This window comes from Falco punctatus, assembly GCF_963210335.1.
Source record: "Falco punctatus genome assembly, chromosome: Z".
Taxonomy (NCBI): Eukaryota; Metazoa; Chordata; class Aves; order Falconiformes; family Falconidae; genus Falco; species Falco punctatus.
The window spans coordinates 53,602,102-53,626,150 of record NC_137586.1 but is presented as its reverse complement, the minus strand read 5'-3'; the positions used below and the strand labels follow the sequence as shown (position 1 = coordinate 53,626,150).

Below are 24,049 nucleotides of genomic sequence, written 5' to 3'. Positions count from 1 at the left end.
CTTGTGCATGTGATTTGTGTGTATAAAACAAAGAATGTTATCTCTACCGCACGAAAGTACACAAAGCTGTATCCTGATATAGGTACATAACTTAGATATTTCTCAGATTTTTCAAGATAAATTGGAAATATTCTTCATATTCCCATCGAGCTAGTCCCTAAAGAAAAATTACCCTAGTCCCACTGGTCCACATGGGTCCACGCTCCTTTCTAAAGCCCATATAATATCTACACAAGGACTCTATTGCAAGCTTCCTCATAATCTGGTCTGGGGAGTACTTCTGGCTCATGAAATGTTTTCAGTCTTTCCTTCCCATGCTCACTACTTTCTTCTGACAGATTTCTTAGAAGACACCTAACACAAACTTTGGACTCTTGAATGTCACGCTTCCCTATAAGGTCACAGTTTTGCCAGGGCAATGTTATGCAATGCCTGATGAAGGAAAGGTGGATATAGTGATCTTGGTCAAGGTGAGAAGCTGGAGAAGAAGTTGTGAACAGGTATGGAAGGTGTTGCTGAGATGAAATCTCTGTGAAGGAGACATTTCTTATAATGAAGAGTGTCTGGGCCTTCTTTGCATTGCAATGTGCCATACCCATAGGGAGTGTGCTTTGTACAGCATAATGCCAACCAGGAAAAAATAACCTTCCAAAAAACAAAGCAGAAACAATCCATCCTCAAAACAAATAAAACCAAGCAGCTCCCAACCCAACATAATCTTTCCAGAAAAGAAGACACCACAGGTCTTTCAGAAAACCCCAATGGCCCAGGCTAGGCTCAGTGTGTTGCAAACATACTATGCTATGAGCCATCCTGAGAAGCAAAGAGAGCCCACAGAGACCCAGCTGGTGCCCCCAAGCCATTTCTTCATTTACACTTTCATTAAGAGTAAGATGATAATTGAATTTTGCTATGTAAATGTAAATCTCTATGAGGCTTAGAGACACAAGCACCACATCCTGACACAGTTTGGTGTACTTATTCATGCAGTGGAGGTGATGACTCCCAGGGCACAGGATGTGACTGAAGGAGGTGGTACTGCAGAGGGAAGGTGGTGGGAACTGGGAGAGGGGTATATGGGAAGGTGAGATGTTGCACAAAGTTCACATGCAATTTGCTCTGTTCTCTAAACTCAAAAAGGGATCGCACCACTGTGGTAACTCCTTAGTTTTATTTTTCCATTTGAAATAAGGTCTTGTGCTTCTGCACTACTGTAGCACTTTAAAGGATTAGCAAGGTTTCCTAAGCACTCCAGAGATACTTTGCAGAAATACAATACCTGCCTAGAGGAGCTTCTAACCACAGTGCCTTTCTGTTTACTTTGGGAATGAACCCATTTACGTCAACATTTCTGTCATCTTTTGACATGGAAGAATATGCTTTCAACGAACCATAAAGGGACCTAGGATTTTCAGATCCAGTTAACTATTATTCCTCTTGTCCTCTTTACTGCCCTCCTGTATCAGAGACTATATGGGAGTAACAAGAGAGACATCTTGCTGCCAGAAGCAGTACAGTGATCTAACAGGTAACGATACCCCAGGTTTAGGGAGAAGAGAATCTCACCATTTCCAGAGGTTTCAAGGAAGATAAAAACTTGATTTTGAACCAAGAGCTGAATTAATGCCCTAAAGTGAAAATGAAACTCTACTTTTGCTCCACAAAACACTTGCGGCAAACTGTATCAAAAGAAGGTTCTCAGCTAGAGTTTGAGTGGATGGGTGTGTTGTCTTAGCACAGCACTGCCAGTACCTCATGGATAGCTGTTGCGGGGAGCAGAAATGAAACTGGGTGCATATGGCAAAGTTGCTGTACTGACTTCCTTGAAATAATTAACGGTTAGGAAAAGGCTGCCTGCTGTTCCACATGTGGAACAACAACAGATGGGTAGTGTTATATTTCTCTGATAACAAAATGACCTAATGTTCTATTTAGAAAACTAGAAATACTTCTCCCTGACTGTTTACAGATTTTAGAAATATCATGATAAGCAAACCCAGAGAGTTCAAAGCAATGATATAATGGACAAGTGGATAAATAATGACCAAACTTTGTTACAAAACATAGTGGAACTGTTGTATTGTTAATATAAACACAGATGACCTTTATTTTTGCTCATTTTTCGTCTCTAGAACAGGAAACAGCAGATAATCTTTATCAGACAGTAGAATCTTCCACTTTGCATCTACTTTGGAGCTCTGGGGCAAATTATTGTGCTGTGTTTAAGAGTATGACAATGCTACTATTTTTTCCAAGCACATGTTGAAAAAATGATATGCATTTGATAAAACAGACGTACAGCTTTGGATAATGCAAGGACTGCACTAATGAGAGCAAGAAGCACCCACTCCCATCGCCCAAGAGGGGGGTCCTAAACCCAAAACCACAGCAACCAATTCACATGTATGGGGTTTCTGTATAAAACACCTAAGGAAAACAAATAGCTTTTCTATACCTGGATTTTTTTTATATTCCTTGGCATGAAGATATTTATTCTACTTGTCAAGGTTATGACTGATATACTGCAATCTATTCCCTAAAGAGGTTATCTTGCTCTTCTGCTTTTGTTCTTGTTCTCCTCTTGTGTTGGCAACAAGGGACAAGGGTAATCATAAGACAGAAGACAAACCATGAAAAATTACGCCATGAGACAGTAAGTTGTTACTTTTAAGGCAGATCAGGTCACTGATCTGGCTGGTCATATGTACATAGGCACTAAAGCTAGTAAAAGATGTCAGTGCACAGCTGGGGATGGGGAGGTAAGGATGAGGGGTACAGGACCACCCCTTTATTTTCTCTATGGATCTTTTACTAGCTTAAAGCAATTCTGAAACTTGAGAACAATGACTCATTCCTTTGCACTACTATAAATGAGAGGCCTCAGCCAAAAATTAGGTTCAAATAATGCTGGGAGGTGTTTAAAACCAAAGCAAGACTCAATCTAAGTTCTGAACTTCTGGCAAAAAAATGACTAGAAAGGACAAAAATTAGCTCCATTTTCAGATGGAATACAGTGGCTGGGAGATCTGTGTTGCTTCATAAATTTATTTTTAAATACTTGATTACAGTTACCAAAGTAAACTAGCAGAGATCCAGGATTTAACCCAGTTTTCCACCACATGATCCCAATGCTTTAATACTAAATTTACTCAGCAAGATGTAAAAAAATACTTTTTATCAGGCGCACAGCTCTTCCCCCAGGACTGAAGTCCTCCGACATAAGGGTGTAATAAGCCATTTTGCTTCCCAGTATGACAGGACCACGCATTAGGCAGGGCAATCCCCCTTCGGGTGCCCTTCAGGAATCCTAAAGCACAATGAAACAGGCAATGGACTCACTGTACTACTCCAGACCTCCCACCAGTTCCTCTCTCCACCAGGCAGGCCAGCAGGGGTGGAACAATCCTGCCCTTTCTAGAGATGCCAGATATCTCAGAGAGACTCATGCTGTCTGAGAAAAACTGGACAGGAAGGCAACATACAGGCAGTGGGTGGAAGGCAGGTCTGTGTGTGGGACTGGGAATCACAGTCAAGTAAAGAAGCTGTTTTCTATACACCAGATTCAACAGCTAACACCTGTGACTTCTTGGGTCTCAGTTCGGTAAAAGAGTTACCTACTTCAGTTGTGGGGGATCTAGTGAAACTTAGCCTTCAGGGTTGTATTACCTGCCCATTATTAGAAATGGCATCTTCTGGGCCCGCTGGGGCCAGACACAATGCAAAGGATGGGCACTACATGTCCATCCCAGCTCTGCCCAGGACCAAAAGTAATGCTGTCCCTGGCAGGGGTGGTGGTAGCCTTCCCCATAAGCAGGAGGAGCTAGGTATAGAAAGGGTATGTACTGGCTTTGTCCTGATATGAGCAGAATTGTATTAATATCTCATCCTACAAGTGCTGAACAGAGCCTTCCTTTTGCACCCCTGATTAACAGAGCTGGTTCCAAACTTGCCCGTATGTCTAGTAAGGTCACTTTGGCAAGTTGATTCACCTTCTATGAAAAAAAAGCTGAACTATGAGAAGGTTAATACTGTCCCACTGTTGTCATTGACAAAAAGAATTTCAACAATCTGCATGGGATATCAACAAGGCAACAAGGCAGAGTGTTGACGGTGGAAGGATAGGTCCAACAAGATATGAAGTGAATGTGACTTTAAAGTGGAGGAACCATTTCAAAATGAGACTTCTTTGAATAACTGTATATACCAGTTTCCTGAGCTACACAAGTTAGCAAATTTCCAGAAAAATAAACACAAACAGATAAATGAGTTGTTGATGGAATGGAAAACAACCCCCCATCAGCTGACTGTATCAGCCATAGTGACGCATGGCCTTACAGTTACAGCAAGCAACCGGGACTGCTGACAGGACAGCAAAAACCCCCAAACAGGGACGTTTATGAGTAAGGACTCTGCCTTACTCATAGAATACACATTTCTCTTACCATTTTCTCATATTGGTAGGTAATGAGAAGCACAGAAACTGTAACAAAAATCCCAGCAGAGTCTACAAGAAAATACATTCCTTCATATATCCCACAGTGTTCAGTTCCCATTTAGTCACTCAAAACCAAAGTGTTCTGAATACATTCCCCGTATCTAGCAAAACAAGTAGAAAATATCCTTTCTCTTCCTTTTCAAAAAGTGTGCCTCAGAGGTAGGGATGAAACAGTTTCAAAAATGGGGTGTGTGTTATTTTGGTGGTGGAGTAGGGATCAAATTCCTTGGAAAATATATCAGAGGCTATTTATTTTTGAGGGTTTTGTTGTTTATTTTTTGGGGTGTGGGTTTTAGGGGGTGGGTGGGTTGGGTTTTTTTGCAACACTGCCACTAGTAAGAATTCATAAATGAAAAGTTGAGACAACTACTCCCTTGCTCATGTCCTTTATATCTTTCTGGTTTGAAATAGATTAAGAAATCACAAAACTACAAAATACTGTTGAGATTGTTTTAGTGGCTTTCTGTTCTTTTAACACATTGTATTTACAGTGTTTTCTCCCAAATTACAGGCATGACCTAATTTTTTGCATCAAAGCTAGGATCTCACTTATTAAGAGGGCCATGGGAGATGGAGCTACAAGAGTATAAGTTACATCGTGTGTATTGGCTGTGCTGCTGCTGCCATGCTGTCACGCAGCTCTGGGTCATTTTGTAACAGTCAATGTCCTGTAAGAGCTACAATAAGGATGTGATGTAGGGGAGGGGTGCTGTGCTTTGCCCTGGATGGGAATGTCCTACAAGTTTTTGCAATATCCTTAGCATTATTAACAAAGATAAATGACTATCATCTTTATAGAGAGTGATCTTCATGGTTCACAACTCCTACAAGCTCTGCAGTTTTCTTGTATTCGAGTCTTTTCTTGTTGCAGCTACTGACCTTCCCATTTTCAGAGAAAAATGGAAAAAACCAGTATCTTGGTAGAAGACACAAGTGCAGTGCAAGTCACAACCACACATCACAAGCTCTGAGTTTGCAAAACTTTGGCTTGAAGGTGGATTCTGCAGTGAGTGACTAGCTCTAATGCTATACTAACTTAATCAAACCCAGCAAGTGCGTTTCACAGTACCCTGGGGCAGCTGCTTGCTGATGTATTGAAGCTGTCTGTTCTGCTCCCATTGAATAAGACAATATACAAAACAGCTATCATTTTGTAAGCTGCTCCTTAACTATAGTCTGAGATCAGCAAAGCAACTGCATGTATTTTTCTTGAGGTCAATATTAGCTAAGGACTTAAACAGAAGCAGGACTCTTAAGCATTTTGCAAGCTCAGGAACAAGGATTCAGACAGCCCTAAGGTTTTGGGACTGACAGTAGACTTGCAAATTTAAAGTTAGTACTACACAGATTTATACAAAGGCAGAGTTCAACCTTAGAAGCCATGCCAGCAGAATTCATGTGTGAAGTTAAGTGACTGCATGGCATATTTATATGAGAAGCCTTTGCCTGCCTCTTTTTGATTTTTACAATTGAGTTTAAGCATAAATGATAGCGAGAAATTAACTGTGCTTAAATTGCTTATAGTCAAGGCTGAGTCGCAAAAGGAAGCTGTTCAGTGTATTTTATTCTTGTTCTTATTTGACAAAAAATGTTTTCTTAATTCTAGTGCTTATTCTTGTTTTTAGAATGACAGAATGATTCAGGTTGAGAAGGAGCCTAGTCCAAACTCCTGCTCAGAGTGGGGTCACCTATTTGTTCAGGACAGGTTGTTCAGAGCTTTGTCAAGTCAGTGCTTGAAAACCACCACCAGCTGAAATCCCACATCCACTCTGGACCCTGTTCTGATGCCTTATTACCCCTGTAGTGGTTTTTTTCCATCTCGTATATCCAGTTAGAAACTCTCATTTCAAATTATGAGCAGTGCCTCTCCCACTCCTGCAAGTACTGCTTATCCCCTCCCTGTAGGCACCAGGGTGCTATTAGGTGCCCCAAAGTTGCCCCTGCTCCAGACTGAGCCAGACACGTCCTGACAGCCTCTCCTTGCAGAGTGAGTGCTCCAGCCCCATCAACTCGATGGCCTCCATTGAACCTCCTCCAGCCAAGTCTTTCTTGAACTGTCTTCTCTAATTTCAGCCTCATTTCCTCCATCATTTGAGGAGGGAGAAGAGAAGGGAAGGGCAGGGCAGGGAAGGGAAGGGCAGGGAAGGGAAGGGAAGGGAAGGGAAGGGAAGGGAAGGGAAGGGAAGGGAAGGGAAGGGAAGGGAAGGGAAGGGAAGGGAAGGGAAGGGGGAAGGGAAGGGAAGGGAAGGGAAGGGAAGGGAAGGGAAGGGAAGGGAAGGGAAGGGAAGGGAAGGGAAGGGAAGGGAAGGGAAGGGAAGGGAAGGGAAGGGAAGGGAAGGGCAGGGCAGGGAAGGGAAGGGCAGGGAAGGGAAGGGAAGGGCAGGGCAGGGCAGGGCAGGGCAGGGAAGGGAAGGGAAGGGAAGGGAGAAGGGAAGGGAAGGGAAGGGAAGGGCAGGGCAGGGGGAAGGGAAGGGAAGGGAAGGGAAGGGAAGGGAAGGGAAGGGAAGGGAAGGGAAGGGAAGGGAAGGGAAGGGAAGGGAAGGGAAGGGAAGGGAAGGGAAGGGAAGGGAAGGGAAGGGGGAAGGGAAGGGAAGGGAAGGGAAGGGAAGGGAAGGGAAGGGAAGGGAAGGGAAGGGAAGGGAAGGGCAGGGCAGGGAAGGGAAGGGCAGGGCAGGGCAGGGGGAAGGGAAGGGAAGGGAAGGGAAGGGAAGGGAAGGGAAGGGAAGGGAAGGGAAGGGAAGGGAAGGGAAGGGAAGGGAAGGGAAGGGAGAAGGGAAGGGAAGGGAGAAGCGAAAAAGAAAAGGAGAATCAAACACATAAACATAAATTTAAGTTACAAACTAGGAAGAAAATGGCACCTGGCTTGAATGAAATTGGAAAAATCCAGGAAAAATATAGTTGTATCTCCTTTGGCTGAATTAACCACACTGAAATGCAGGATGCACTGAATGGCTACATTTCCTCATTTCTTCTACTTAGTAACATTATTCACTCAAGGAGCACCTGTGTCATTTCCTTGCACATGCTGTCTTAGAGAAATGAGACCAAGAATTTCACAACAGGATGAATTGAAGGATGGGTGCAGCCAGCATCCCATTATTTTGTTGTGTGGCAGAGTGAAAGCTTCCCCAAGGAATTAGCCTAGTGCTCTGTAGAGAAGCTGGGAATCTCTTTCAGTTTGAAATGAACTTCTTACCAGTTTATATGTACCACTAACTTCTAGAAGAAGGGAGGCAATTTTGGGTGGAGATCTCTAACTTCATTGAAAAATCCTGGTTTAAAGGTCTGTTCCTCAGGCTATGCCATCAGACTCAGAGCAGGTTAATGACCATCCCTGCAACCAAGCAAAGGATCAACTCCTTGTCTTTATATATGATAAGATTTATCTTCTGATTTACACCTATGATGCACAGCCTGTAGCAGATCTCCAGGTGTGCCGACTGCTTATCACAGTAAGGTGTAGGTCTTACAAAGGAAAGTCAGCTCTTCTTTCCATCATGTTTCCCTTCAACTAGGAGACAGTTACGTGATTTACAGAGCTCCTGCCTCCTCCCTTTTGCCTTTACGGTACCACACTCCCCTAAAATGATAGAAATCCCACCCTCTACAGCTTTGGCCTTTGCAGCAGATGTGGAGGGAGCATCAGCACAGAACATTTGAGATCTCAGGAACTACAAGAACAGATGTTTCTCTCAGTAATACTATGACTAAAATCTATCAGTGTTTGTTAAGGGGATTTTCAACTTTTTACTTAAATATAAGCAACATTCCCTAAATGCATGGGTATGTTATAAGTCCTTCTGTTTTCCTTAGAAAGTCACAAGAATCATGACCATGTAGCTTTCTGTCCATAGTGAAGTTTCAGTAATTCACTGGTTCAGCAAAAATCAACCTGGGACAAGAGAAACAGCCCTTGCAAGATATACCTGTATTCAGATCCAGAACAGAGATATACCTAGTTAAAAGGCTTGCCTGTTAGTTCCTTCTTAAAAAACAATGAGAAAAATCCTATTTAACAAAACACAGAGAAAAATCAAGAATTTCTTTTTACCTAATTGAGAAATGGATAAATTTCCAGGCATGCAGACCTTGGGATTTAGGCTGGCTTTAGGATATATGCGCTTTACATTCTGAAGATTTGTTAATTTGACTTCTCCATTTGTTTTTCTTTTCATTGAAGCCCCTTCTGAGCTTTATTTCCCAAGAATGGTGATAGCTTGTTGTCAGTGTGCTCTACACATGTCTCAGTGCATCATTTGCCAATGCTACTTCTTGCTCAGCTGTGTGTGGAAAGCAGTACTTGATCTCCAACAGATGTTTCTCCTCTATTTCAGTGTGAAGCTGGTGTCTCTAGTGCCATGACAGAGACCTGCTATTGTGGCCTGCCTGTGAATGCGACTTCTCTCAACTCTTCACTGACTGCCAGGCTGATACTAGAAGTGAAAAACTTTGCCTGTGCTAATGGGCAAGGTGTCAATAGCCTCTTTTACTGAACCAACAGTGTACAAACCCATTCACTGCACTGAGAGCACAAGGATCAACTTTTACAACTGCTCCAAAACTGCCTTTTGAAAAGAAAGCGCTCTTGACCCCAGTCAGAGCACTGCTGTGAAGGCGCTTCACACAGTTTGCCACTGGGGCTATCAGGAGAGCTCAGTGCACAGAGAAGACCCAAAGGGCTTGGTGGTGCTCTGCATTTTCATGGAAGCAGCAGGCCAAAAATAAAACCTGTCAAGGAGGTAACCTGTAAGTCTCATTCTCACATCAAATGGAACCCGTCAAAAAGTTTACCACAGGAGAACGTGAGCTAACAAGCAGATGCCACTGACCAATCTCTCAAGTACAAATCAGTTGGAAAAATGAAAGAAGCGGTGTGGAGTGATGGATAATTTGTCATCACTCTTTTTGAAGGAGAGCTTTTATTGATTCTGTACTGACTGTAATTGTTTGACAGGTTGTTTTCAGATGTCAGTTGCCAGAACATCTCCCATAAAACCAGACAGGGGCATTGTTAAACAGGGCTGTCTCAGTTGCCAAACATCATGATTTGTTAATGGGAAGCACAACCAACAGAGACATTAAAGACACAGCAAGAGGAAGTGCAATAAGCAATGATCTTTGGTAGCATTTAAATATTTCATTTTTTTCCTTTCTTTACAGAGTATTTAGTAAAAATCCACCAGAACTGGCATTTATGACACTTTATTCTGCAGGGCTCAACAGACCACGAGGTAACAGAGGAGGGCTATGACAGCTTACTCTTCGTACTTCACAAACACTGTATGCTTTTGCCTGAGGAGATCTCTAAGAGAATTGGAGATTCTAGTCCATAAGTCCTAAGCCCATTACGTTTTGCAGCCTCTTATGGCAAACTCAGGCAATTTTTGCACAGCTAGCTGAAATCTGCCTTTGATGCATCCAGTGTGGGGTGACATACAGCAGGTGGAAGGCAGCTGGGTCCAGGCTTGTGAGCTGCCAACATCCCAGTGTCCTGTGGTCTGTCCCATCAACAGACACTTGCTCCTAACTCCACTTTAATGTCCTTGCAGACAGGGGTCTGTAGGCATTTAGGAGCTTATGTTTCGCTGACAGTTAAAACAATTTAGAGTCTTGTAAGCCTATCATTTTCCAAATGTTGGCAATAACTCTTAAATCACTGAGATGGTTTAAAAAAATATTTGATTTTCTTGCTTTGTGTGGTTCACACAGTGCCTCTTTCTTATTGCTTGATCTTTCAGCACAGCCAGTGAATTTGCAAGTTCCTCTGACAGACCTTTAATTAAGACAAATTACACACAAGTTTGGGCTTTTTACTACAATATATTTTTGGAAGATCTCACCTTTTTCTTTATTGGTGCAGCTCAGTAAAATGTCATGCTCAGATATATCACTTTTGAAGAAAATGCATTACAGTATAGAAGAGATATTATGGCTTGTTTTAAAATTAATGACTATGTTTGTCAGATGGAAATGAACAGCTCAGGTCATTCCTTTTAGTGACACTGTATCATCAGAAACAGCTCAATGGGTCATACTGTCCCTCATCTATTAATTTCAGACTAACCCTGAACACATGTTGAGAGCTTGCACTGCCTCATTAATGCACAGCTACGCTGCTTGTCAACCTTTACAAAATACACCTCACATCAAAATGGAAAAACCCAAGAAAATGAAAAACACATGTCTCAGGGAATGCATCCACTTTTGTCTTAGATTTCGATTCCCAGATTATGGGACGCTGGGTGGAAAGGGAGTCTAGGGAAGGAAGCTGGGACTCAGGGTGTTGTTGCTAGGTCAGAAGTGTGTTGTACTGTACAGACGTTTGCTCATTGTTCTGCCTCGTTACAGTGACTCTTTAGGACCACAGGCTGCTGAGGTAGGGTGGATGCATTGTCAACTGTCATATCCAGGGCAAATGATCGGTGGCCCAGATAAAGGGAGGCAGGAAAAAAAGAAAAGAAAAAGGACTCTACAAGCAGTTTACACTGTATGTAAATCAGTCGAGCATAACACACCATGCTTATCTTTGAAAAGGAAGATGTACAATGACTCATAAATATAAAGAGAAAAAAAGATGAGTTTCATTTTTTAGCATGGTTTAGTTAATTTGCAAAGTGTGTAATCCACTCATGGATAATGGAGATTTGACTGTGAAGGAGAAATATGAAAAACTGGTTTAGATATCATTTTGAAACACAGTTATTACTTCCTATTGTCTTGAAGTATTTATCACAGCGGTATTGTGATCTATTAAAATCAGCTTCAGAGTGAATATGGTTTTATAAAATGTCCCATTCCTATGACACATTCAGTAGTCTCAACTATGCACAAAGCAGTGTTGAGCTCCAGGAAGAAGCGACATCAATTTAGTTTTTAGTTTGTCCCTGCAGGTATCCTGTGTAAGGGAGGGAGCAAGGAGGTATATTCATCTGGACTGAGTTCAAACAAGATACCTGAGCTTAATGTTTCCTGGTGGCAACTCCAGAGGGTTGTTGGCTCGTTTCTTTACTTAAGGCCAGTGAATTACTTCCTCTTCAGCAGCACTGCACTTTCTCCATGGATCAGGAGATCAAACATAGGGTGAACTGGTCACTTATGATCACACAGCAAAGTTGTCCTCTGTGTATTTATCCACCATGAGTCTTGGGACCAGTGACCAAATATTGCAAACCTTCCATGTTCAATCACTTGGAGAGGGATCAGAGCAGAACATTCGGGGGAATCCAGCTGGTAATAAGTTGGTACCAAAACAGAACCTACTGAACATTATCAGCTTCGCATTTATCAAGGCCAGCAACATTTAGTGTTGGTGCAGTACTATTCTTTGGACTTCAGAAGAAATACCCATGCATTCTGGAGCTAAAGAAGATACTGTACTTAACCACAGGCACAGAACTGAGTTGCATAAGTTTCCTCCTATATTAAGGTTCCATTTATAAATAGTTTATAAAGCATTAATACATTATTAATAGACATTAACCAACAGTGATAAAGTTTGACAAGTTGTTTATAAACATTGGCTTAGAATTAGCTACATTACCTTTTCCTGCTGTGTTTATAGTCATTTACAGCATAGACTGCCCGTGCCTATAACAAGCTCAAAGCCTTCATTAATCACATGCTGCTCTTGTAAGAATGTAACCTTAACATAAAACCCGCCAGTTCTTCCCACATTTGGTTCTGTAAGCAAAGACACCCAGGAGCGAGAAGCTGGCTCAAGCACAGCACAATGCTAAAATACAGGTAATGCCTGGATTGAAACAGTTTTAAACGCCTTTTCAAAACTACTAGTACTGATCACAAGCTGTACATTAATCTCATCAGCTTTGTTACGAGAACAGCACACGGCAAGTTTTGCAGAAGACATATGGATATAGACAAACAATCATGTGAAACTGAGAAATCTTTGTGGACCAAAGATTACACAAGAGTGAGCAGTCCAAAGACCTTTTCTTGGAAGAACGGAAACTCAGTAGATTTTACAGGCTAGAGTAAAACAAAATTAAAGTTTGAGAGATTCACTGCAGTAGGGCTTTTTCCAGAATCCTCCACATTGTAGCAATTGCAAAAAGCGCATGCACACCCTACAGCATACATTCCAAGCCATGAGGGTCTATGAAGTTATTTCTGAGAGATGTGCAGAGGTAACTAACTCAGAAACCCAGATCCATGAGTACTGCAAAACAATACAAGGCTGTGACATTTATGAGGGTCTTCTTGGGCATTGGGGCAACACTGAGTTTTGCCTGAAGGTGAGCAGCAGATGCTATGCCAAGGCAGTGCTGCTACTGCAGTAGAAAGTAAAGCAACTGTTGAAATTGCAGAAAGGCTGGAGAATGCTGCTCCTGTCAGTAAGGGCAGAGATGGCTGCTTCTGGCCGTGCCTATGCCCCTAAGCTATACATCTGAATCCATCCTTCCTCCCATAGCACTAACCAGTGCCACCTGACATCAAAAATGCTGGCACATCCAGCAGGGTCAGAGATCACGATGCATGCATACTTCGGCCATACATTGAGCTGTGTATCTCTCTGGAAAACATGTCCAGGGATGTGCACACTGGCAAAAGGTTGTGAGATGTGACTTTAGAAGCTTGTGTCTTTTAGAAAGCATGTCTGAGAACAACAAGAGTCCCTGAGTGGTGGTCCCAGAGCCAGCTCTGAGCCAGGAGCGCCTGCTGCAGTGGATGGGCCTGCCATGCCAGAGAGCTGATGACTCCAAGTCCAAGTCACCTGCAGAGCCATGGCACTGTGCTTGTTGAGCTGTATATCCTGCTATCCACACTGCTGTCCCTGCACAGCATCATAACTTGCTGGGCAGACACAGGCCCTTTCTTACAAGGCATCACAGATGTCACTAAGATGCACAGAAGAACTACAGTCTTAGACACTGTCCCTTTGTGAAAACTACAAATGAAATAAAATTGCTTTTATTGATGTGGAGATATCATTTTGTATTTTATAGCTAAACCCAATGCAACTATTTTTCCTTTGTTAAATTAGAGCATCGTTGCTACTGGCAGAGCAGCAAGTGCAAGGGCTAGTCAAAGCCTCCGTATTTATTTAACCAGGGAAACAACCCTTGAGATGTATACATAGCAGATTAGTCAAACTGAACAGAACACTCTGAAAATTACTGCCTTGAGATGTATCCCTTGATTTCTTACTGATGAACTCTATGAAGGAGTTATCAATGCAAGGGGAAGGAAATCTTTTAAAAGTCAGAGTTGCTTGTAAAAAACTCTGCAAAAAACTCTGCTAAGTTAAAAGTGTTTAGGAGAAGAATGTAATTCTAGTTTCTAGGCACTATCACAGGACAGATTTACAATGACTCATAAAGTATTCAATTGATTATATATTGCTGTGTTGTTTTCAGCACCCCAATCACAGAAGAGTCTGCTGTCTTCATTAATGCCTACTGCAAGCTTTCAGATGCTTTTGGACTTGACTTATTTGTTTAGGTATTTTTTAATTAACTGTTTCATTCTAGTAGTAACACAGCAGTTCACTAGTAGTAGATGGAAGTTGAGAGCCAATTGCTACTTCTGTCCTAAAATGTTTTTCTAAAGTTAAAAGCACATCAGAATGGAATTTGATATACAGTCCTGAACACATTTTTAACTTGCTGAACTCCATTAACTTATTCCTAGAGATGCTGTGTATGAAAGTACCAAACAACATTTTTTAGACTTCTTCCTGCAGAATAATAGTCCAATTTTTCAGTCACTTAATCCTTTGTGTGGATGGCTGCTCTCAGCAATTAGTAGGCAAATGCAAACAGCTGAATTATTTAACTTTGCAAAGTGGCTGATGTTAAGCTTAATGGTTGAACTGTGCAAGCGTATGTCTGCTGAAATTCAGGGCAGCAACAAATGTCAAGTAAACAGCAATTATCCCACAAATATTTGGCATTTTTGTTATTTCTTATGTGAATGTGACAGTAATTTTAGGAGGTTTGCAGATTTCAAGTAGGATGAGATTTAAAAAATGCACAATAATAAGGGCTTTGGTTTAGATATAGGCTTGAGTTTTTAGTTTCAAACCATGTTTCTAAAAACAATATTCTTCACTTGCATTCAGAAGAGATGAAGTTTGAATTTTACAATGTACTTTTTCTACAGGAATTAAAATAATTGGTAATTTTTCTTCCTTGCTTACTATCTCTGAAAATACGTACTTTGTAAAGGTCCATCCTAAGCTGTATTTTAGTTAAACATCTATGACTGCTTCCCACTCAGACTGGGTACGCTTTGGGTGATGGTGCAGCAGATGTATATGGCTGGAGAAAATACCATGCCTTTTAGGCTACAGCAGTGGTACTTGTTTGCAAAGTTGCCTGTATGTTCCAATGACCTTCCCGCAGGTTCTCTATCCTTCTCCCTCAAAGTGTGCTAGGCTAGGCTGGTTCAAGCAGAGCAGGTAGTTGCAAGGGAGGCAATTTCCTTTGCATATCCTCATACGTCTGTGCTCTGCATAGCAAAACCACTTCTGTGAACAGTTCCTTTGAAACCCCCCAGCCATGCAGAAGGGGGAGGATTTATACATTTGGATATAGTGTCTCCATTCAGAGATATAGAGACAGCTCTTCCACCAGCAAGACAAACCCCAGAGACAGCAAAAGGAAGATCACCCCAACTTAAAGATGGAGGATAATGAAAGCAATCTTCTCCAGCAGAAGCTCTGCTCTGGTGGTGTTATTTTCCAGGTTGAGACATTGTATGCATTACAAACACCCTGTTTCAGGGATAGTCAGTTTCCAGTGAATATTGCTTCCTGGAGAGATGTTTTTCATGCTTGGCCTTAATTGTAAGTCTTTGTGCAGTCTACTTCAACTGCAGGGCTGTTGCCAAGATAATAGAAAAAAAGCTATAACATCTTTCAATTGTTAGGAAAAACACCACCTTGGGATGCTTGGAAGTCAGTGCCAATTGTACTCCCAATCAACAAATCTTGTCACTTGGAAATCAGTGATGAGGTTTCCATTTACTCAAGAGGGCCCAAGATATCACCCCTGTTGATGGAGTGGTTACCATCTGGCCATTTCAGAAATGGTCTTTCATCCCAAGATTTTACCTTCACACTTGTGACAGGAACCTCTGGCACTGGTGGAGGCTAGCTATGGCCATGACACAGGAATGTTATTTATAGCAGCTCTGACCATTGGGTCAGACCGGGTCATCTAGAACAGGTTAGTCTCTTCTATGTGTTATGAATTTGCTACCCTTCCAGAAACTTCTTAGAAGCACAGCTTATATACTGAACATCAGGCTCTGTGAGTAATGGCAGGCCGTCCTGTTTTTTAGTCTGTGATATGCTGCAAGTAAGGCTAAATAACAGATAAATTTCCATGCAAAGCTGCAGACAATTACATATAATTAGACAATTACTCTTTCAGGCAAGCTGTATAGTTCAGGATGAACTTAGAAGGGTAAGGCTGTGAGAGAAATTGGAAGTGATACTGCATGGTTTATCTATTTTATGTCAACAGATTTTTATGTCAACCATATCTGTAACGGGAATAGTAACCCATATGTGCCCACTGTGGCACAAAAAATGTATTTGCACATACAGTCTGGATAATGATATATGTTTTATAGAATTTTATTTTTACAAGTCCAAGTACGTTCCTGTGGCTTCGCACCTGAGCTGAGTTAATGTAACTTTTAATGATGTGACTTTGTCTAAGGAGTTACAAAACACATGGTTAAGGGTGTTGGGGGACAGTTTGATTCCCAGAAAGCTTTAGTAAAATCCTCACAGAAGGTTTGAAAGGAATTAGTGTCTTTTCAGAGATCTTGCCAGAGACCAGGAACCGAGGGAAAGACAAAGAACAAAAGGGTACAAACAGATGTTTAGCTTTCACAACAGAAAGTATTTGTGTAGTTCTGTGAAGCTCTGTGCTAGCACCTGCCATTTTCAGTATGTTTATAGTGATCAAGAAAAAGATGTGTGAATGAAGAGACTGATGTCTCTGAAGCACTGTGTTGGTGATAAAGGGCAGCAAAAGTGAAGTCTGATGCCAAGTGAGTGGGTGCTAAACGTCACTGCAGCCAAGAAATAACATTCCTGACTTTAGAGACCCAACAACAGGTTAAGACACTAGCTATTGCCGCTTTTCAGGGTCACGACAATCTTACAAAAATGCCATTCAGGTACAGTCAAAAAGTTAAACTGAGTGTAAGGATTCTTAGGAAAACCCAGGGAGTAAAATCAGAAAACACTGCTGTCACACTGTACAGTTGTGATTATTAACACCAGAAAAAAAGCAGACCTAAAACTTTGTCACATGGACCACCTGTTCCATAGGAAGAATATCCTTTTTTTTTCTTCTACAGGTTACCTTCTTTCTTCGGTTGGGAATGTCTGGGCTGTCCTGAATATAAAGTACAAATGAGAAACACACTATAGAAACTACCACCTATCTGTAGGATTTAAGTCAACACATGACACCTGCATTTCTGTCATTTAAAGATACTCTGTCAGCTGCTGCACAGGAGGCCACCAGTTTCTAGTGTCAAAAATCACACCTTCAAATTCCAGTGTCAATGGAGGGAGAGTCAGTTAGAGACTTAAAGATTAAACTACGAAGAAAAGAAACAGGACAGAAACCAACTCCACTTATGCCCTACAAATGGCCGAACAGCAAGGATCAAGAGAAGACAGGAAGGTATGAAGCAAGAGAAAAAAACAAGCAAGAAAATCTGCACAACAGTGTGAAATAAGCAAAAAAATGGACGGGGACAACCCCTCACTTTCTGTTTTGTAAGGGCTGTGTCTCTGCTGTTGTGGGAACACAAGAAGTGTTACCCTGATTAAGGAGGATATGATGTGCATGAGACCATCCCAGGGCACTGTGGAAGTCAAATACCAAGTTCTTATTATGATTTTGATTTCTTATATTCTCATAAAACTTATGAGGGGGTGAAAAAAGAAAATAAGCTAATTTTTGACACCTGAGTGTCTTTCCAGCTTGATCTAACAAGGCTGAGCTAGAGGTAAAATAGATTTAATTCTTACCTTGTGCAAAAAACCATAAAATTATGCAACTGCTTGAGTCCCTGATCCTGGCTTAACAGCCTTGTAACCCCAACTGGTAGGAAAGCATAAATGGGGGTTGGTACTGATTTAGTGCAAATCAGTCCTCTGAAGTAAAATCAATGGAAATAGCTCTACATCTTCTGAATCTGACCTTTATTTGGCCTTGACAAGGATCAGGACTATGAAAAATTAATATCCCTGCTGCATGGCACAATCAGTAGTCCTGAGTAACCACTTCTCCTGTTCACGGGAAGTAGCTACAGGTTACTGATTAATTTTTTCTCTGTTGCCTACATAGGAAATGGATGGGGAAGGCTGCTTTACAGCACTTGCATTCAACAGTCATGGTGCATAGGAAGATCTGCTTCTGGGAATGTTATGATTAATAATTATGACAAGGAGCTCTTATGGTAATAGGTTTCTGAACATCTCTGAGACAGCTGATTACAATGTTATTCATAATGTTCAACCTAAAACCTGACAACTAAATACAGGGTTAAAGTAAACTTTCTGCAAAGCTTTGAAGGATGCTGTCCCACAAGGTCAGAAGACTGTTTAGTTGTCAGCTACTGGTGAATAACCATTCTTAGTCACTATCCAATGACTCAGCCTGTAAAATCCCTAAAGGCTGTCACGTCCTCAATGGCTACTAGTGAATAAACTTTCACATCTGGCAGCCAGGACTTCTTTTAGGCGAGATGCTTTTTATGAAGCAGCTTTGGATGCTCTGAAACAGTCCCTAATATGTACAATGTGATGTCATGGCAATCTGTGCTAAGCACAGACTTGGAGAAGGACAAGGGGAAGCTCAAAAAGCTCAATTTGGATCAGATCCTTTCCCCGCTTCCCTTCCATCCTGTTGCTGAACGAAGACTGGGAAATCTCGGTCAGAAAGGATTGCCCACTTTGTTGACCTCCTGCACGAAACTGTAAAGAGAAACAAGCACTGCATACAGCTCAGTCAGTGTTGTTTAGAAATGCTGGGGCTCCACACAGACCTTGAGGCAGCTGTGGGAGGTGCATAATGCTCAACCAGGACAAGCTGTGCTCTTCGGGTCTCACTTGCCATAGAGTGTGAAGGACAGTCCCCACTAACAGGATGATGCAGATCACCTTGATACAGATACAATTAGACCGGAGAAAACTATAATATAGCTATACTAGTTTGCACCATTTGTAGCAATGGAAAGAAGAAGCAGGATCTCCATACTTCGATGCTAATGAAATACTCCTGGTATAGCTACAATGTGTGTCTTAAGCACTTTGGAACAGCAACAGTGCTTCTTCCTGTGTTCATGCAGTGCCTATACAGGCTGAAGCTGTATTTAAGACAATAACCAAAGACCTCATTTTCTAAAACTCTGCAGAAATCTCTCTTCTGATGAGTCCAGAAGTACCACAAAGGCTACTTTTCACTGGATAATTTTGTTGCCAGAGGAGATAAAAGAACTAATGTAAAACCAAAGTATTCTGAACTTTGTCTGTGCGAGGATTTAGGGGTCTGGTCTAGTGAAAAAGATACCCTGGTCTATTCTCATTTCACTCAGATTTATTAATCTGGCACAGGTTTGAAAGAAGAAGTTGGGAAATCCCCTTGCTACAAATGTGTGCAGCAGGAAGTACCCAAGAAGTAGCGATTTACTCAATCACATTCCAGAACTTCAGTCAAATGGCATATGTACATGTTCCCCTGAAATCTCCTGCCCAAGGACAGAAGTCACCTGGAGGGACAGGACTAGGGAGCTCCTGATAAAGTGAAAGCAGCAGGGGAGCACATGGGCAGAGGTGACCATTCCCAGGCTCATGGGGACAGCTCTGCAGGGGAACGTCTGGCACGCCACAATGAAATGGGAAAGTTTTGTTTTCTCAGCCCTTGGGTTTGGCTGGCTCTACGCAGAAGATCATGTGTTGGTACACTGTGATGACCCAGCCCAGTGCCTGGCAGGATGCAGGGAACATTCAACTTCCCTACAGATTTTCTATAGCATGTTGCAGGTCGTGTGTAATATCCCTTTCCACTGTCTGTGAGGTATCTCCACGCTTTTAGCAGAGAGGACGATTCAAGTCACAGGCAAAAGGGAAATGTGAATGTTAACCCAAGAAGGTAGATCTCCTTGTTTATGTGTGCCTTGGAGATAAACACAACAAGAAAAAAACGTCACCACATCTTACAAACAGGAAGAGAGTCTCCTAATACACAGATGGGATGGCGCAGCTACAGCCCCTAACTTGCTGCCATCTTCTCGACATGGGCTGCTGCTGGCATTGCTCAGCCAAAGGGCAGGATCCAGCTCTGTAGCACAGAATAGTGAAGTTTGGCTTCTGTCATCCTACCAGAGCTCAAAACAGCACACACAGGTATACATGAACTCATTCCCGCCCACTGCACCACACACTCTTCAAGGACATCTCCCAGTTTCTGCAGTTAAAGTCTGTAGAGAGAGCAGTAAAACTACCTTTAAATCAGCACTCAGATTCACTTCAACAAACTTTCCACTTTCAGTTCTTGCAAGGTCCTTTTAGGTACATGCATCTTGGAGATAAGGTATCTGGAATTCTCATCTTGGGGTTTCTGTTACACTAAAACTTCCTGACAGGATTACAGCTGTATTAGTTACAAATATGAGATTATCAAGATCTATATCTCAAAAGTCAAAAGGAGCAAGATTAAGTATATATTTTGCATGGACAATTACACAAGAAGGACATTAAGTTTGCAATATTAAGCACTGAAATGTTAGATAATGCCCGAGTCCCCGGTTTGGTTGTTTTTTGTAGATGGATCATGATTCAGGTTTCAACAGTATGACCTCAAATTTACTTAGTACTTGGAGAGAAGTAATGTGGTTTTTGCAGTTAAGAATGTATCATTACTTCCCTCTTTTTTTCTAAAGTGTGGAATTGTCCCCCATTCTGGTATTTATATAATTCCCTTTCTCCCGTTTTCTTTCATTCTCCAGTAGTTACTCAGTATTTAAAATCCAATTAAAATGGACTGCTATTAATTTCCTCAACTACTATGGCTTTCACTATTATATGAAATCTACATATACAAGAAGGGCAGGAAGGAGAACTGAGGGAAGGAACTACAGGCCTGTCAGCCTGACCGCAGTGCTGGGGAAGGTTATGGAGCAGGTCATCTTGAGTGCCAACATGCAGCATGTGCAGCACAACCAGTAGAAGAGGCCCAGCCAGCAGGGGTTTATGACAGGCATGTCCTGCTTGGCAAACCTAATCTTCTACTACAAGGTGAGCTGCCTAGTGGATGAGGGAAAGGCTGTGGATGCTGTCTGCCTGGACCTTAGTAAAGCCTTTGACACTGTCTCCCACAGCGTTCTCCTGGAGAAACTGGCTGCTCATGGCTTTCATGGGTCTGCTCTTTGCCGGGTAAAAAGCTGGGTGGATGGCTGAGCCCAGGTGGTAAGTAAATGGCAGTGCATCCAGCTGGTGACAGGTGACAAGTGGTGTGCCCCAGGGCTCAGTATTGGGGCCAGTCCTGTTCAGTATCTTTCTTGATACTGGAGTCTGGACCAGGGGGTTGAGCGCACCCGCAGTAAGTCTGCAGAGAACACCAAGCTGGACAGAGTGTTGATGGTAGGAAGGCTCTGCAGAGGGATCTGGAAGGGCTGGACTGATGGGCCGAGGCCAGTTATATGAGGTTCAACAAGGAGAAGTGCCGGGTCCTGCACTTGGCTCACAACAGCCCCAAGGAAGGCTGCAGGCCTGGGAAGAGTGGCTGGAAAGCTGCCTGGTGGGAAAGGACCTGGGAGTGTTGGTCAACAGCTGGTTGAACGTGAGCCAGCTGTGTGCCCAGGTGGCCAAGGCAGCCAACAACATCCTGGCTTGTATCTGAAAGAGCGTGGCCAGCAGGACAAGGGCAGCGATGATCCGCCTGGACTGGGCACTGGTGAGGCCACACCTCGAGCACTGTGCTCAGTTCTGGGCCCCTCACTGCAAGAGGGACACTGAGGGGCTGGAGTGTGTCCAGAGAAGGGCAACAAAGGTGGTGAAGGGTCTGGAGCACAAGTCTTCTGAGGATCAGCTGAGGGATCTGGGGGTGTTTAGTCCAGAAAAAGGAGGCTCAGTGGGGAACTTACTGATCTCTAGAACTACCTGGAAGGGGCTTGTAGCAGGTGGGGTCGGTCTCTTCTCCTAGATAACAAGCGGCAGAAAAAGAGGAAATGGCCTCAAGTTATGTTTGGAAAGGTTTAGACTGGATATTAGGAAAAAATTCTTCACTGAAAGGGTGAAGCATTGGAAGAGACTTCCCAGGGAGATGGTGGAATCACCATCCCTGGAGGTGTTTAAAAAATGCTTAGATGTGTTGTTTAGGGACATGGTTTAGCGATGGACTTGGCAGTCCTGGGTTAATGGTTGGACTTGATGATCTCAAAGATTTCCAACCCAAATAATTCTATGATTCTGTGTTACCTGAAAAGCTTCAGAAACATGCAGTTATCACCATGATGACACAAGAAGCTATTCTCACAGTGGAGGATGAGAGGCACAGAAATAATAGTGTATTTCAGGTGTGCTGTTTTAGATAGGTTGCACCTGATTTATCACAGAAGTTAGTGTTAGACAGATCTATGTGATCCAGGCCTAGTTCAGTGTTATTTCCCAAGTTCTCAGCACTTGGACGTACCAGAATACTAGATCTCAAAATTAATGCTTCACTCAAGGGAAAGGAAGGGCAGGGAAGGGCAGGGCAGGGCAGGGCAGGGCAGGGCAGGGCAGGGCAGGGCAGGGCAGGGCAGGGAAGGGAAGGGAAGGGAAGGGAAGGGAAGGGAAGGGAAGGGAAGGGAAGGGAAGGGAAGGGAAGGGAAGGGAAGGGAAGGGAAGGGAAGGGAAGGGAAGGGAAGGGAAGGGAAGGTGCAGCACCCCCATCCCCTCCCGCCTCTAAACCAGAACAGCATGGCCTCTTTCTGAGTTTTTTAGCCATCAGGCAAAGCAAATGTGAATCCCTGCTCCTACAGCTGATTCAGCCTTGGTCAACACTCCTGAAAGCATTCTTCCTTCACTTTCAGTGTTACTTGGCATGTCTATGCTGCTTTCTGGGGTAGATGAGAGACTTTGTGTGACTGAATGGGACCTGAGAAGGAGGGGAAGTTCATCACGTGAAACAGCAGTGCCACTGCCTCCGCCTTTATCAGCTCATTACATGGAGCAATGGTGTTAGAGATAATTCCTAGCCATCAACATGATGCCACAACAAAAACTTCAAGACATGTAATGTTCAAAACCATTAAAGGGAGTAGTTAAACCAATTACTGTATCTTTTGAGGACATGTTCAGGATCAGCAGGCATAGCCCTTTTGTGGACACCTCACCTCACATGCACTGGGATATTGCTTTGGCTTTAATTCTGGAAGTGGCATATGGATTACATTACCATTTCTTTTATTAAAAAATAGTCACCCAAAGTAAAGTTACTTGGCTTAACAGACCTTTGATCCAACCCTGTATATCAGTAGTTAAGTTCAGTTATAAGCAAAAGAAGGATTTCCAAAGGAGGGCTCATGAGATTGGAATTACTTGCATACCAAATACTTATGTAGAAGAGAAACAAACTGTGCAATGACATGTCCTCATTGTGTTCCCAAGTGTTTGCAACACTGGGCAATTTTATATTTACTTTTGAAAGTTTGTCATGCTTTACTCACTGCCTCAGCCTCATAGTAAGCATAACATTGTCTGCGTTGATACATCAGCCAAAATTTGTACCAGCATGGAAATCCATATATGACAGCTTTAAGAAAGGTAAATTCAGTGGGACCAAAAGGAACCCAGGGAGCACTTCTCCCAGCAACCCTGACTACATTCATTAAACAGAAACATCCTTATTCTTCCTTCAAAACACAGCACCTTGACTGAAAGGCACAGAAGCAGGTCTATCCTGAAAGCCTGCGCAGTGGTATGAAGGTACTCAATCTGGCCGAAGCAGCCTGAACTGCAGGCAGCAGTATCTGTCTGATTTCTCAGGTCTGTCTGTGTTACGTTGTGCTTCCATGGTTGGAGAACTATCAGTTTCTGGTTAGGTGGCTTTAACTTGGTTTGGTACTTTAACACTACCCTGCAATCTATAGAAGTATAGACATAGTCCTTGGGAAGTACAGAGGATAAAAATGGCTAAACTCTCAAAAATCAGGAAAACATCCCCCCAGCTAATTGCTATCAGCATCTCCAATATTTCATAACCCTTTTATAACCCATGCAAGTAAGAATGCTTTTATTTCACATTCAGAGCTAGGAAACCATTGCACTTTGCAAGGCACAGAACAGTAGTTCATTGTTTTTCTAATAAAAATAGCAAATCTATGATTTAATGAATATTATTTATTCCCAACAGAGAAGTCTAGATAAAGAAGAGATGACAATTGGGGATGCTGTGTGGTATGATCCCAATTTCCCCTAAAAGTGCAGCCTTGGAGGATAGATGATGTTTATATTAGAATGCAGCCAAACTTTGTAACTGAACATTTTGCTTGCTTATGCATTGTGAGTGCAGTCTAACTGTC

The 24,049-nt window shown here is 42.5% G+C and overlaps 1 protein-coding gene across 1 annotated transcript in view; it reads right to left on the bottom strand.

Annotated features, from left to right (window-relative positions):
* Nucleotides 1-24,049, bottom strand: part of NRG1 (neuregulin 1) — a 501,573-nt gene that overhangs the window by 244,262 nt on the left and 233,262 nt on the right. The gene's annotated exons all lie outside the window — the stretch shown is intronic.